This window comes from Oncorhynchus gorbuscha, linkage group LG19 (assembly GCF_021184085.1).
Source record: "Oncorhynchus gorbuscha isolate QuinsamMale2020 ecotype Even-year linkage group LG19, OgorEven_v1.0, whole genome shotgun sequence".
Taxonomy (NCBI): Eukaryota; Metazoa; Chordata; class Actinopteri; order Salmoniformes; family Salmonidae; genus Oncorhynchus; species Oncorhynchus gorbuscha.
In genome coordinates this window covers 36,488,435-36,503,608 of record NC_060191.1, presented here as the reverse complement: position 1 = coordinate 36,503,608, position 15,174 = coordinate 36,488,435, and the positions used below count along the sequence as shown (strand labels likewise).

The following is a 15,174-nucleotide window of genomic DNA, read 5'->3' as shown; positions in this document are numbered from 1 at the left end:
GGACAGTTAGTCTACTCTTCCTTTATCTTACTCTGGTACAGAAACAATAGTGCAGTTTATTTTTGCCCTTGTCCTGACTCTGTCAGGGGAAACCTTAAAACCTTGTTCCAACTTCCTGATCTCAAATCCAGTATTGACTTTTCCTCACCTCCTTATCTTCAATCAATCACTCTTTCATTGCCCTCTCTGAGATAGACATCCGCTGGCAGAATATCTCTGCCATCTCTTCGTCTTCCATTTTCGGATCTCGATTTTTCACTCTGTCTCTGTTCCTCTCCATCGGACTCATTCCCAGTTTCCCAGGGGTAGAATGAATGACCTACCTGGTGAGATATCGAAAGGTCTGCTCAGTTCAATCTATGTGTCACTGAAGGACACCTTTAAAACAGCTATTGGCGTTCCAAAGTTGTCTTATATTCTCAACATTTCCGAAGAACAAAGTTGAACATTATGGTCAAGGTATTTTACTCACCACGGACAATTCCTTAAAATGTGTTTGTATAAACAAATCAGCTAGTAATTCAGGAAATTGGCATCCATTCGGAAGGATGTCGGCCTCAACAACTGTGTTGACGCTACAGTATTTTGTTGGAATCTATTTGGGTATGTTGCTTTCACTCCATACCATCCACCGACTAGGCAGAAACTCATGCAGACTCCTGTGGAAATCAATGTGGTTAAAACTAAACAAGGCTAATTCTAAATTGAGGGCTTGAGAAGGGATTGATTGATTTATGGCTGAATTGATTGGCATAGAACCTGATGGATTATGCCATTGACAATATGCCTGCTACTAGAGACAGATAGTTTAGAGTTAAGTATTTTTTCCCCCATAAGTCCAACTGGGACTCGAACCCATGCCCCTCTGGTTTTTCCCAAGCAGACATGTTCTCCACAAGAGTTGACTCCCTTGGGGAAGCTGGTAATGCACTTATAGAGGATGTCTATATTATGAATCCCTCTTTCTGTTACTCACTCATATCTTCCCACAAGTCACATGTCCTGTTAGCCTCATGCCACTTTTGACACCAATGTAGCAAATCCAGGGAAAACCAGTTAGGGACTCAAGCCCAGTCAAGGACACTAATCATAAGCTGAAGAAAGTGAAGTCCATTGGAGGATATTGGAACTCACCAATAACGGAGTGATTGTATGCTTTAGCTATAGCTTATGCTATAGCCACTACACGTGAACATATTTATGTCTTGTGACCAACAATTTAGTCAAATTTCCTAAAGAAAACAATCTGATTAATTATACGGACCTTATGAACTTTGGTCCTTGCTCTTACTCAGTGGGTGAAGTTATCGGCGTACCTCCCACTGACTGTGGTTCAATTGCTGCATCATCATTGTATCAGTGTCTGACGCCGAGTACCTAAAAAGCAGTCTTCCCTAAAATGAGATCAAAATGGAGAAGAGCCGCTCTGTCACAGAGGTAGCAGAGGAGAAACGTGTCTGAGTGAGTGAGAGACGTGACCTGATCAGAAAAGATTTTCAGACCTAAATCGTGCTGCTGTCCATGCTACTTTGTGAGAAAACGGTGCTGAATTTCTATGCATGCTCGGCGCTGTCCATGGTGCTGAACTGACTAGTGATACAGCGCTTCTGGACCCTGAAATCATGTTTTTTTACCGGTGTGGTATACTTTCTTAATCAATACTAATTTAACCCTCCTCCTTCTGGTCGAATTGGACCGAATTACAAGTTGTCTTTGAAAAATGTAGTTAATTTAATCTAATTGTCATGAGATTCCATGATTTTGTCCACACAGGGCATCTGAACTCACAAAACACATTTTGATGATTTTCATAACATTTGGGTGTTTTATTTAAGTTTTGTACACCTGTCGTGTTCCCGGTCAAAAGGTCGTTAGAAATGAGTGGGTGAGATTACAATTAGTGTATAAAATTGAGTTCAGGCACATACCCATTCATCAGATGGACACACTTCCTCTCCCAAACCTCCCACATGCATGTGTGTTTGAGCACACACACACACACACACCTCACTCCCCTTTTTGGCTTCCATGGCAACCCCCTCAGGAACCTTTCCCCAATAGAATTCTTCCCCCACAGGAACCACACCTGTTGGCATTCTCACAAAAAAACGCAACATTGTTTCAATAATATATAGAACTTTTCTCTGAGTTCTGGTATATAAAGATTTTTTGAGGCCTTTGCTCACAATCCATTCTGTGGCAGAACAATGGCCAAACAACATACTGTTTGTGAGGCTCATGATCATAACTGTGATCATGACACTGCCGAGGAGGAGAAAGTCCTTGTTAAACTTTGACTCAAAGTAGTCTGTGATAAATAGCACAATATGTTTCCTCTGATTATTGTAATAGTCAAAATAAGCCATACATTACGCTTTTGTTTACTTAAAAAACGAGTTGTATGAGCTCAGGACAATGAGACCTACAGGCCATAAATAACAAATATAAGTTAAAAACGTGTAATGTTCACAAGAACTTAAGTTGATAGATCTTTTTAACACAACATTAGGTGATAATACATGTATTATTATGGATTTATAATCGGCTATAATGGGGTGGTCATTTTGGACCAGGAACACAGATTTAATTAACAGGAAACGAACACAACAGTGGGGGGGGGTGGGTAAATATATTAGGCTATATTACATTTATAATCTACATGTCAGAAAGGATACACATTCCGACCACATAGTTTAGCTCATTTCTGAAACATAGCCATCATATGGCTCTTTGAAAATATAGCGGTTTGCATGTAGAACATTTCCTCAGATTAATCCTATAATTGCGCACATTCAAATAATCCTATAAAACATGTCAATTGAGCGCAGTAATCCACTCCCTGCTGTGGGTTGGTTAAAGTAGACGCTGCGCCAAAGCGCACGCATCATCATCATCATAAATGTTGTGCTCTTTTTTTGGTTGTATTTGAGGAGTCCTCTGTTTCGTGATCAAGGCTTCACTGTCAATACAACGTGATCTTTGACAGCAGTCAATACACTGTCTCGTAAAGCAAAACGCCACGCTCGACAGCATGATTTGAATGACCGATTTGTAATCCCATAAACGCAGTACCATTTTGCCAATAGAAGTCGGAGGTGTACAGAGTTTGTTGGCCGGCTGCGGCATGTAGCTGTGGAGAGAATTTGCCTGGCTATCCAGACTCTTAGCTCCGGCCAAAAGGTACGCCACGCCCACGGACGTTTTAGTTTCTTCTCCGCGAACTACAGAGCAGCGGAATGTAGTGTGAGTCGTCCGGTTAGCGCCAGTCACTACCGAATGAACTTCCAGGTCTTCGCTCAAAGGATGTATACCTGATACGGATATTCCTGCCTCAACAAGGCTACTAACGATCGAGGTCGGGGCTCGGATATGATGGACTCAGCAGATTAATTTACAATCACTGCCACTATTTAGAATGTCCGTTGTGTTCTGCAGAAAACATTGGGAAACAGGGCTATTCCGTCTGGGTCGGCTCATTTGAAGCTAAAAAAGTAAGACATGTCAGACTTGGAAATCGCACGCACAGATGCTACTCATTTGGGTGATAATATATGTGGGAACTAATTGCAACGCAACTGCCCTCCACGGTGCAAGTGAGTCTTCTTTGCGCACCAAGTCCAGAAATCTTGGCTGGTTGTGTTGCTTCTTCACTCTGTTACTGGGGAAGCAGACCGGCGGCAAATCGATGCATTTATTGTTCAAATCTACTCGGGCTATTTACCTCGTGGCATAGCCTCCTGGAGATTGACATATAACGGAGAGGCAACATCAGGAATATCGGGAATAGAGGTAACCATCTATCATCATGATTTCATTGTTTTCTCATATGCATGATTTTCAATCCGGACAAAACATAGTAAGACAAAAAGTGAGAATTGTTTCTACATATTGTCACATTGAGCTGTTACGTTATAGTAGTGTAATTTCATTTTTCATGGTAGGCTATTACGAGGTGTGGATCAGGTGTGGTTTGTTTGACTTGGTGGGAGTCTAAAACAGAATGCGGCGTAATGGTCTATGGATAGGCAATTGCACCATTCGTTGGGAGAAAGGTGACTACTCTAGTCCTGTTTGACTGTCTCACGACACAAACATCCACAGGAAATGTAGATATGGTCATTATCAAGTTTGTTCGCCCATCCAGATATTTACCACTTACATTCTTTCATCCAATCATCATCCTTCTCTGTCTTGATTTGTGACAAATACGACATGCACTCGTACAGCACACCAAACTGCTTGGCGACTTTGTGAAATAAGCTTCTTACGATTCGTTCTAGTCATTGCATTTTCTAAATCGATTCGATTGTGTGTCAAGTCCACTGTGGCCAATGGAGATGGTAGCCTAGAATGTGAAGAACGTGTTAATTATGACGAATGCATTGGAAGTTATTTTAAACAACGTTGACTGAACGGAACCTAGTCAACGTGTTTGTGTTGATCCATTTCAAAAAGACAGAAAAAGGGCGAGACCGTGTCTGTGAAATCGATCTCCAATCACCTTGCAATTCCACAAGCCTTACACAGCATTTATGTTGGGACACTGATGTTCCCCACAACGTCAAGGAGGAAGTTTAAGAAATGCGTATGAGTAATGTGATGACTAATGTGATGAGCAGTAACACAATTTCGTCTCTCTCTTCGTCTACTCACAACGTCTGGTCTACCCTTTTTTTTTTGTATTGCACCGTGGTGGATCTATGTTTCTTCAATAATTCAAAATGACTTTTAATCATTCGCCTCCCTTGGCATTACATAACACAGGACCACTTTTAATGAATGTTCCACCTGAGCTACTTGGCTGTTAGCCTAATGCACGTCGTTGAACTTGTGCAATTCGGCTTTTGGCCGCCGCCCGAGGTCTCTCCTCTTCATTGCCCACTCATGGCGGTGCATTTTTTTTCTCCCACTGATGCAGCACCGAGCTGTATATCCTTTCTACACCTAGCTGTATATCCTTTCTACCGTAAATCCAGCGAGGAGTGTTCTGAATGTGAAGCTGCAGTGCCTGATAATGTCTTATTTTATACTGCAGGTAGGGGGCCACGGAGCACCAGCGCTTTGCAGCTCCCTCCTCACATGAGCTAAAGTCAGTTATGCTTCACATGGCAAGGTCCTTATGTCTGTGGAAACAAAGTTAATATGCTACTAAACCACCCAGGTCAGATAGCACGTGCATGTTTGTCTGGTTAGATACAGGTAACTGCCAAAAAATAATGGAAACACTTGAACAAATGAAGGATGCAAAGTGTGTTGAAAAGCAGGGGTGTAACTGGACAAAAGCTATTGCACTTATACATAACCGAACAGTACAATAGGGGAAATAGAATATAGTCGCTCTTTCCTTCTGCTCCTCTTCTCTCTCAAAACAACGCATTCCGTGTAGCAGGCAGAACGTCACATTGTCCTGACGCTGATGGCAAGGCAACGCAATGCGTATAGTGGAGCTGAGGTGTTAGGGACATGCATAAACAAGCAGGGCAGGCCATTATTTTAGTTTAGCTGGTACTTTTTAGGGTTGCCTCTTCATTGTTGACATTGAGACCGGTGTTTTGTGGGTACTATTTATTGAAGCTGCCAGTTGAGGCCTTGTGAGGTGTCTGTTTATAAGTGACCACAACCTTTTGAACGGTAGCATATATACAGTGCATTGAGAAAGTATTCAGACCCATTGACTTTTTCCACATTTTGTTACATTACAGCCTTATTCTAAAATCGATTACATTTAATTTGTCCTCATCAATCTACACACAATACCCCATAATGACAAAGTGAAAACAGTTTTTTTTTAACATTTTTGCAAATGTATAAAAAAAAAAAAAAAAAATACCTTAAGTATTCAGACCCTTTGCTATGAGACTCGAAATTGAGCTCAGGTGTACCCTTGAGATGTTTCTACAACTTGACTGCGGTATATTCAATTGATTGGACATGATTTGGAAAGGCAAACACCTGTCTTTACAAGGTCCCACAGTTGACAGTGCATATCAGAGCAAAAACCAAGCCATGATGTTGAAGGAATTGTCCGTAGAGCTCCGAGACATGATTGTGTCGAGGCACAGATCTGGGGAAGGGTACCAAAACATTTCTGCAGCATTGAAGGTCCCCAAGAACACATCGGCCTCCATCACTCTTAAATGGAAGAAGTTTGGAACCACCAATATTCTTCCTAGAGCTGACCACCCGGCCAAACTAAGAAATCAGAGGAAAAGGGCCCTGGTCAGGGAGGTGACAAAGAACTTGATGGTCACTCTGACAGAGCTCCAGAGTTCCTCTGTGGAGATGGGGGAACCATCTCTGCAGCACTCCACCAATCAGGCCTTTCTGGCAGAGTGGTCAGACATGGCTTGGCCACTCCTCAGTAAAAGGCACATGACAGCCCACTTGGAGTTTGCCAAAAGGCACGTAAAGACTCTCAGACCATGAGAAACAAGATTCTCTGGTCTGATGAAGCCAAGCATCACATCTGGAGGTAAACTGGCATAAGCTCTATGGTGAAGCATTTTTATTTACCTTTTATTTAACTAGGCAAGTCAGTTAAGAAGAAATTCTTATTTTCAATGACAGCCTAGGAACAGTGGGTTAACTGCCTGTTCAGGGGCAGAACAACAGATATGTACCTTGTCAGCTTGGGGATTTGAACTTTCAACCTTCTGGTTACTAGTCCAACGCTCTAACCACTAGGCTACCCTGCCGCCCCAAAAGCATGGTGGTGTTGAGATGTTTATCAGTGGCAATGACTGGAAGACTAGTTATGATCAAGGGAAAGATGAATGGAGCAGAGAGATCCTTGATGAACACCTGCTCCAGAGCACTCAGGACCTTCAGGACCCTCAGCCAAAACAACACCGGACTGGCTTCGGGGCAAGTCTCTGAATATCCTTGAGTGTCCCAGCCCGAGCCCGGACTTGAACCCGATTGAACATCTCTGGAGAGACCTGAAAATAGTTGTGCAGCGAAGCTCCCCATCCAACCTGACAGAGCTTGAGAGGATCTGCAGAGAAGAATGAATGAAACTCCCCAAATACACTTGTGCCAAGCTTGTAGTGTCATACCCAAGAAGACAAGGCTGTAATCGCTGCCAAAGGTGCTTTAAAAAAGTTATAAGTAAATGGTCTGAATGTAACACTTCAGTTTTTTAAATGTAATACATTCTAATGAACTGTTTTTGGTTTGCCATTATAGGGTATTGTGTGTAGATTGATGATGAACAAAAGGATTTATTCAATTCAGAATAATGCTGTAACGTAACAAACGTTGGTAAAAATCAAGGGTTCTGAATACTTTCCGATTGCAGTGTGTGTGTGTGTGTGTGTGTGTGTGTGTGTGTGTGTGTGTGTGTGTTTTGTCTGTGTATGTGTCTGTGCCTGTATATATATACACACAGTTGAAGTCAGAAGTTTACAGACACCTTAGGCAAATACATTTTCCCTCAGTTTTTCACAATCCTTCTCATGATGCCATCTATTTTGTGAAGTGCACCAGTCCCTCCTGCAGCAAAGCACCCTCACAACATGATGCTGTCACCCCCATGCTTCACGGTTGGGATGGTGTTCTTCAGCTTGTAAGCCTGTAAGGATCTTTGTCCCCATGTGCAGTTGCAAACCGTAGTCTGGCTTTTTTATGGTGGTTTTGGAGCAGTGGCTTCTTCCTTGCTGAGCGGCCTTTCAGGTTATGTTGATTTAGGACTCGTTTTACTGTGGTTATAGATACTTTTGAACCTGTTTCCTCCAGCATCTTCACAATGTCCTTTGCTGTTGTTCTGGGATTGATGGGCACTTTTCACACCAAAATATGTTAATCTCTAGGAGACAGAACGTGTCTCCTTCCTGAGCGGAATGACGGCTGCGTGGTCCCATGGCCTTTATACTTCCATACTATTGTTTGTACAGATGAACGTGGTACCTTCGGGCGTTTGGAATTTGCTACCAAGGATCAACCAGACTTGTGGTCTACAAGTTATTTTCTGAGGTCTTGGCTGATTTCTTTTGATTTCCCCATGATGTCAAGCAAAGAGGTACTGAGTTTGTAGGCCTTGAAATACATCCACATGTACACCTCCAATTGACTCAAATGATGTCAATTAGCCCATCAGAAGCTTCTAAAGCCATGACATCATTTTATGGAATTGTCCAAGCTGTTTAAAGTCACAGTCAACTTAGTCTATGTAAACTTCTGACCCACTGGAATTGTGATGCAGTGAAATAATCTGTCTGCAAACAATTGTTGGAAAGATTAATGGTGTCATGCACAGAGTAGATGTCCTAACCGACTTGCCAAAACCATAGTTTGTTAACAAGAAATTTGTTGAGTGTTTGAAAAACAAGTTTTAATGACTCCAACCTTAGTGTATGTAAACGTCTGACTTCAACTGTATATATATATATATATATATATATATATGTGTGTGTGTGTGTGTGTGTGTGTGTGTGTGTGTGTGTGTGTGTGTGTGTGTGTGTGTGTGTGTGTGTGTGTGTGTGTGTGCGCTAGGGTGCAGAGAGTCAGTGAAGGTGGTCACTCCAGTTCAAGTGTTGAGCAGTCTGATGGCTTGTAGATCGAGACTGTCTCTGATCCTGTTGTTATCAGACCTCGTGCTCCGATTATCGTCTGCCTGACGGTGAGGGAATGAGCAGCTCATGCCTGGTGTGTGTGGGGTCCTTGATGAGGATGCTGCAGGCCTTCCTCAGGCACCGTTTCGAGTAGATGTCCTTGATGGGTGTGAGCACGGTCCCAGTGGTAGTTCTGGAGCGGCGCCTGAGACTGTGTTTTACACCACTATCAACAAAACACCAAACGATGGAATTTCTCGTGGAAGAAGGTTGTCACATTCCTCCAGACACTTGTACAATCTATGCCAACGTGCATTGAAGCTGTTCTGGCTCACGGTGGCTCGGCGCCCTTTTACGACACTTTACGTTGGTGTATTCTTTATTTTGGCAGTGACCTGTTGCCCTCTGCATTCTTGCATTGATCCACTCCCTGTGTGTGTTAATGGGTAGGCTGACGTTGGCTCTGTTGTTCAACAGCTGCCAAGGATCTGTGTGCATGTCTGGACTGTTATCTCCCTCCTTTTATCATTCTGCCGTGTGCCCGGAGGTGACAAAAAAACACTTGAAATCTTGAGATACGCTGTCCTCAAATTAACAAAGAGTGTATGCGCTCCCGAGGTATTGTATCTCTCGAGATCTATTAGTGCTATCTGGCGTCCTTTGTCCCGCGATGATGAACGCCAGATTCTCCCCTCCCCCCCTCCATCCCTTCTCCCACCCTCTACCCTTCTGTCTCAAAGACAGGCGACACATGAAATGACAGTGCCCTCCGCCCATGTAGGTTCCATGTTGCTGGTGAGGACATCATACTGCCAGCCTGTGGCTGTCAGTGCCAGCATGACTCTATAATACGGCACATGGCTGCCCCATCTGCTCCTGGGTTCACCATTTAAATGTGAGAATAGGCCTGGTGGAGCATCCTGGCCTCGGAAGGGTTTTGTAAGGATTTTCCCGAAATCAGTTGGAGCTTCCAGAAATATGATTTACAGCTAAAACTGTATTTTCTACTTGGAGACCGTAAAACATGTAGCGCAAATCATGGCAAGTCGAAAAGGAACTGTTGGATTCAGTTCCTGAAATGTTCCTCCCAAAATGGAGGAGTTCCTCCCAGAATGAATGTGTCTAAAATGAACACAGTTGGAACAACATTTCACTATGATCGCGGATCAACTTAACGACGAGAGGGTGCATGCGTATTCCATGGTGCATTTTGAAATGAATGGTAAAAGCGCGATATCGCTTCTGTGTTGAAAATGAGCTCCGTCGCCATTAGTAATCGCCTGTCGGAGGGTCTCGTTAACGGTTTTGGGGAAATAATGGTCAGAGTTGTTCTCGGTTGAGCAGTGCCTGTAGGCTACAGTAACCACGTCCACCGAGCCGCTAGATTTCAGCAGTTTTGGACCAATCACCTGATCTGTTGATAATGCAAGTGTCGGTTCCCGCTTAGTAAGCACTTATGGTGTGTTCTTCCATCTAGTCCTTCAGGCCACGAATACTTTCAAGTCTAGCTCGTAGGCCTGGGCTTATCAACCAGGATGGCGTGTTAGCCGAACACTTCGGCGTGGTAATTAAGTCTCTTCACCCCCAAGGATCCCGGTGTCAGGAAAAACCCAACAATGCTGCAAGATAGAGAGAGGGGGGGAATGACAGAACTTCAGGAATAGCTGTATGCTAATGTGAAAACTTGGTGAAGTGGTGTGATCCTCAAAATGTGCGAGGTGTTTTCATCACACGTGAAAGCGCGCTGAGATGTCAGACACGTATTGATACACTTTTCCTGGGTTCCTGTTTTTGTACCTTGATGTAGCTGGCGTCTTTGACGAGGCTTCCTGCCAGCTACGCCAGGAAGCCTGGCCTCCATTAGCCGCTCTCATGTTGATCGTTTCACAATGGCTACGCGCTTCCTTTCGTCGACAGTCAATAATGTGTTGTTGATTCTGTCCCTGCATCGGTTAAATGAGTCTTTTGGACAAGGCTTTTCCAAATGTGTGTTAGGGTTGGACCGTCTCCGAAAGAAGAGGGCACAGCACCGAATGTGTTCCTTTGATGACATTTTTTTGATGCATTTCTCCCTGCGATTGAGGCAGATATTTCTGCACCGGAGTAGGCCTTGTCGTAAGCGCGGTGCTGCATGATGACGACAGGAAGTCCTAATCCCCGGGCGAGCATAGGGAGCGGGATTTACCGGAAGTGTGTTTTATGCATGTATAATTATGATCTACAAAGACTAACATCACAGCCAGCTACCAGATCCCTTACTTAATGACACCGCTCATGTATGTAACCCCACTCCCATCACTAGTGCCACCCCTTAACACCTCAAACCCCCCCCACCCCATCCACTCCATCCAGTACTTAACACCACTAAGTGTAGCTCTATTGCATCACAATGGTCCTTTTTTAGCTATGGGTCCACAATTAGCCCAGCATGTCATTTACTAATTGATCCTTATCAAATCACAAGTCATATTATTATTATTATTATTATTATTATTAGTCATTATTAGCCATCAGCCCCCCTGTTACCACCCACTGTGATGGAACAGATTTGCATACCAGGCTTATGACTAAAGTGGGGGTCCATCGCTCCCCCATCTCACGCCAGAAGCCATTCTTCAAGATGGAACCTTGGGCTCTATGGCTATTCTTGGACCTGGGGACTGTAGCCTTCTGCATCTCATGTTGGTTGTTACTGTGGCTGTGCAAGAAAAAGAGGGAGACTGTCAGATGCCACAATGTATCATTTTCAAATTTCCCCCAAAACTTTTCTATTAGCAAATTCGTATTCCATCTATTGTACAACTATTATTATCTCGCTAATTACGCCAGTTGTCTATTTGACCTTTCGTATTCGTTTGGGTGACGTCAAAGCGAGAGGATGACACACCGATGGCACCTCACTGTTAAAATGTAAGATTATAATTGCAATAATTTGCTTGCAACGTTTAGGAAGGATCTCATTTTGAATTCCGAATGACTAGGTCGGCAAACGAGGGTCTTTCAGTTCCTTTGTGTTTGCCACTTTACACTAAGGTAGAGGTTAAGTATGGGATAATGGGTGAGGGGTTAGGGTTACCCGAACCCGATCGTATCTGACTAGGTTGGGCTACAGAAGATTCCACGTCATCCGCTGATGCATTATGGGGGTTCAAAAAGTCCCACGGCCTGTTATTACACAAGTCAACCTTAAATTCCTACGCCTCGTTTATTTTATCTCAACAGTTGGCCTTCCTTTGACTTCATATCCTGGCCTGTATTCTGTGCTCTATATTCTCGCCCCACCACCTGTCTCTCTCTCTCTCTCTCTCTCTCTGCGGTAACCACTGCCACAGACTGAACTAATCCCTTTACGAAACCCCTCCGGGGAACAGATCTGGCTCTGTGGGGCTGTTCCTCCTCCTCCCCGGCTGCCGCATTCCGAGGTGACTCAATCCCGCTGCATCCTGCCTAGTGAGTGGCCAGAATCTCAATCAGCCTGCTTCTGACCTCTGCTGCCAGGCAGCTGGATTGGTGCCACTCACTGCGTGATTAGATGGGGGGGGTATTAATGGATAGCTACTGCACTGTGCCCGGGCTGGGACAGGCCTCACTGCCAGGTCAGCTCCTGTGCTGTACACGTCCAAAGTCACACATTTCTGTCTGGACTTTTTATATTGGCCCTAGTGGGCGCAGCACTTGGCCAGCAACTCAACCATGACACACAGCAATGCCCTGTGAATATCAGTGTTCTCCCAGTCTCCCTCCCAGCCTAGTGCAGCCTCCCGGGTGGATGATATAAATAACAATGTTCTCTGTCACCATCTGCATCCTCTCCTATCAGACGGTGGGATCTATGCAGACCTATCCCGCTCAGTGACACCAGGCCATGACGCCACATCTGGGCCTGCGTACATCCATCCATCCATCCATCCACATTAGCGTTAGTGTGCCGGTCGAGAGGATTCCTGAGCTAAGACTTTACTGACACACATCAGGTTGGGTTAAGGGGCGGAAAAAGCAGACCGGTTTTATGATCAGAATTATGCAGGGAGAATCACATTCCCGAACTCATTCACCTCAAAGATCCTAGAGTAGATTGGTCCAGATCTAAATATAAAGCATATCAATAACCCAAAAAGCAGAGGATCTATTCATGACAAGAGGATGAGGGATGGGCAGGAAAAGGGAGAGAGGGAGGAATATAGAAAACATGTGAGACAGAGATTTGAGAGAGAGTTATAGAGGCCAGAGTGAGGCAGTTATAGAGGCCACAGAGAGACAGTTATAGAGGCCAGAGAAAGAGAGTTATAGAGGACAGAGAGAGAGAGAGAGAGTTATAGAGGACAGCGAGAGAGAGAGAGAGAGAGTTATAGAGGACAGAGAGAGTTATAGAGTACAGAGAGAGGACAGAGAGAGAGAGAGTTATAGAGGACAGAGAGAGAGAGAGAGTTATAGAGGACAGAGAGAGAGAGTTATAGAGGACAGAGAGAGAGGTATAGAGGACAGACAGAGAGAGAGAGAGAGAGAGAGAGAGAGAGATGGAGATCAGAGAGAGAGAGAGAGTTATAGAGGACAGAGAGAGAGAGAGTTATAGAGCCCAGAGAGAGTGAGTGTTATAGAGGACAGAGAGAGAGAGAGAGTGAAAATTATAGAGTCCATAGAGAGAGAGAGTTAGAGGCCAGAGAGAGAGAGAGAGCGTGTTATAGAGGCCAGAGAGAGTGAGTGTTATAGAGGACAGAGAGAGAGAGAGTTATAGAGGACAGAGAGAGAGAGTTATAGAGGACAGAGAGAGAGAGTTATATAGGACAGAGAGAGAGAGTTATATAGGACAGAGAGAGAGTTATAGAGGACAGAGAGAGAGAGTTATAGAGGACAGAGAGAGTTATAGAGGACAGAGCGAGAGAGAGTTATAGAGGACAGAGAGAGAGTTATAGAGGACAGAGAGAGAGAGAGAGATGGAGATCAGAGAGAGAGAGTTATAGAGGACAGAGAGAGAGTTATAGAGGACAGAGAGAGAGTTAGAGGACAGAGAGAGAGAGTTATAGAGGACAGAGAGAGAGAGTTATAGAGGACAGAGCGAGAGAGTTATAGAGGACAGAGAGAGAGAGGTATAGCAGACAGAGAGAGAGAGAGAGAGAGAGAGAGAGAGAGTTATAGAGGCCAGAGAGAGAGAGGGAGAGATGAAGATCAGAGAGAGAGAGTTATAGAGGACAGAGAGAGAGTTATAGAGGACAGAGAGAGAGAGAGAGAGAGAGAGATGGAGATCAGAGAGAGAGAGAGTTATAGAGGACAGAGAGAGTGAGTGTTATATAGGACAGAGAGAGAGTTTTATAGAGGACAGAGAGAGAGAGTTACAGAGGACAGAGCGAGAGAGTTATAGAGGACAGAGCGAGAGAGTTATAGAGGACAGAGAGAGAGAGTTATAGAGGACAGAGAGAGAGAGTTATAGAGGACAGAGAGAGAGAGTTATAGAGGACAGAGAGAGAAAGGTATAGAGGACAGAGAGAGAGAGAGAGAGAGAGAGAGAGAGAGAGAGAGAGAGAGAGAGAGAGAGAGAGAGATCAGAGAGAGAGAGAGAGTTATAGAGGACAGTGAGAGAGAGTTATAGAGGACAGAGAGAGAGAGTTATAGAGGACAGAGAGAGAGGTATAGAGGACAGAGAGAGAGAGAGAGAGAGAGAGAGAGAGAGAGAGAGAGATGGAGATCAGAGAGAGAGTTCTAGAGGACAGAGAGAGAGAGAGAGAGAGAGAGAGAGAGAGAGAGATGGAGATCAGAGAGAGAGAGAGTTATAGAGGACAGAGAGAGAGAGAGTTATAGAGCCCAGAGAGAGTGAGTGTTATAGAGGACAGAGAGAGAGAGAGTGAAAATTATAGAGTCCATAGAGAGAGAGAGTTAGAGGCCAGAGAGAGAGAGAGAGCGCGTTATAGAGGCCAGAGAGAGTGAGTGTTATAGAGGACAGAGAGAGAGAGTTATAGAGGACAGAGAGAGAGAGTTATAGAGGACAGAGAGAGAGAGTTATAGAGGACAGAGAGAGAGAGATAGAGAGAGAGAGAGAGATGGAGATAAGAGAAAGAGAGTTATAGAAGACAGAGAGAGAGTTATAGAGGACTTTGAGAGAGAGTTATAGAGGCTGGAGAGAAAGAGTTATAGAGTCCAGAGAGAGAGAGAGTTATAGAGGCCAGAGAGAGAGAGAGGGAGAGAGAGCGTTATAGAGGCCAGAGAGAGGGTGTTATAGAGGCCAGAGAGAGAGCGTTATAGAGGCCGGAGAGAGAGCGTTATAGAGGCCAGAGAGAGAGAGAGAGAGAGAGAGAGAGAGAGAGAGAGAGAGAGAGAGAGAGAGAGAGAGAGAGAGAGAGAGAGAGAGAGCGTTATAGAGGCCAGAGAGAGAACGTTATAGAGGCCAGAGAGAGGGCGTTATAGAGGCCAGACAGAGAGCGTTATAGAGGCCAGAGAGAGAGAGAGAGAGCGTTACAGAGGCCAGAGAGAGAGCGTTATAGAGGCCAGAGAGAGGGCGTTATAGAGGCCGGAGAGAGGGCGTTATAGAGGCCAGAGAGAGAGGATTATAGGAGGCCAGAGGGAGAGCGTTATAGGAGGCCAGAGAGAGAGCGTTATAGGAGGCCAGAGAGAGAGCGTTATAGGAGGCCAG

General features: G+C 44.5%; 1 protein-coding gene across 1 annotated transcript in view; it reads left to right on the top strand.

Moving 5' to 3' along the window:
- The first annotated feature begins 2,974 nt into the window (after nucleotides 1–2,974).
- Nucleotides 2,975–15,174, top strand: part of LOC124005843 (leucine-rich repeat and fibronectin type III domain-containing protein 1-like protein) — a 113,175-nt gene continuing 100,975 nt past the window's right edge. The window contains exon 1 of the mRNA XM_046315461.1: nucleotides 2,975–3,789. The gene's annotated coding sequence lies outside the window, so the exon portion shown is untranslated. The remainder of the gene's footprint in view (nucleotides 3,790–15,174) is intronic.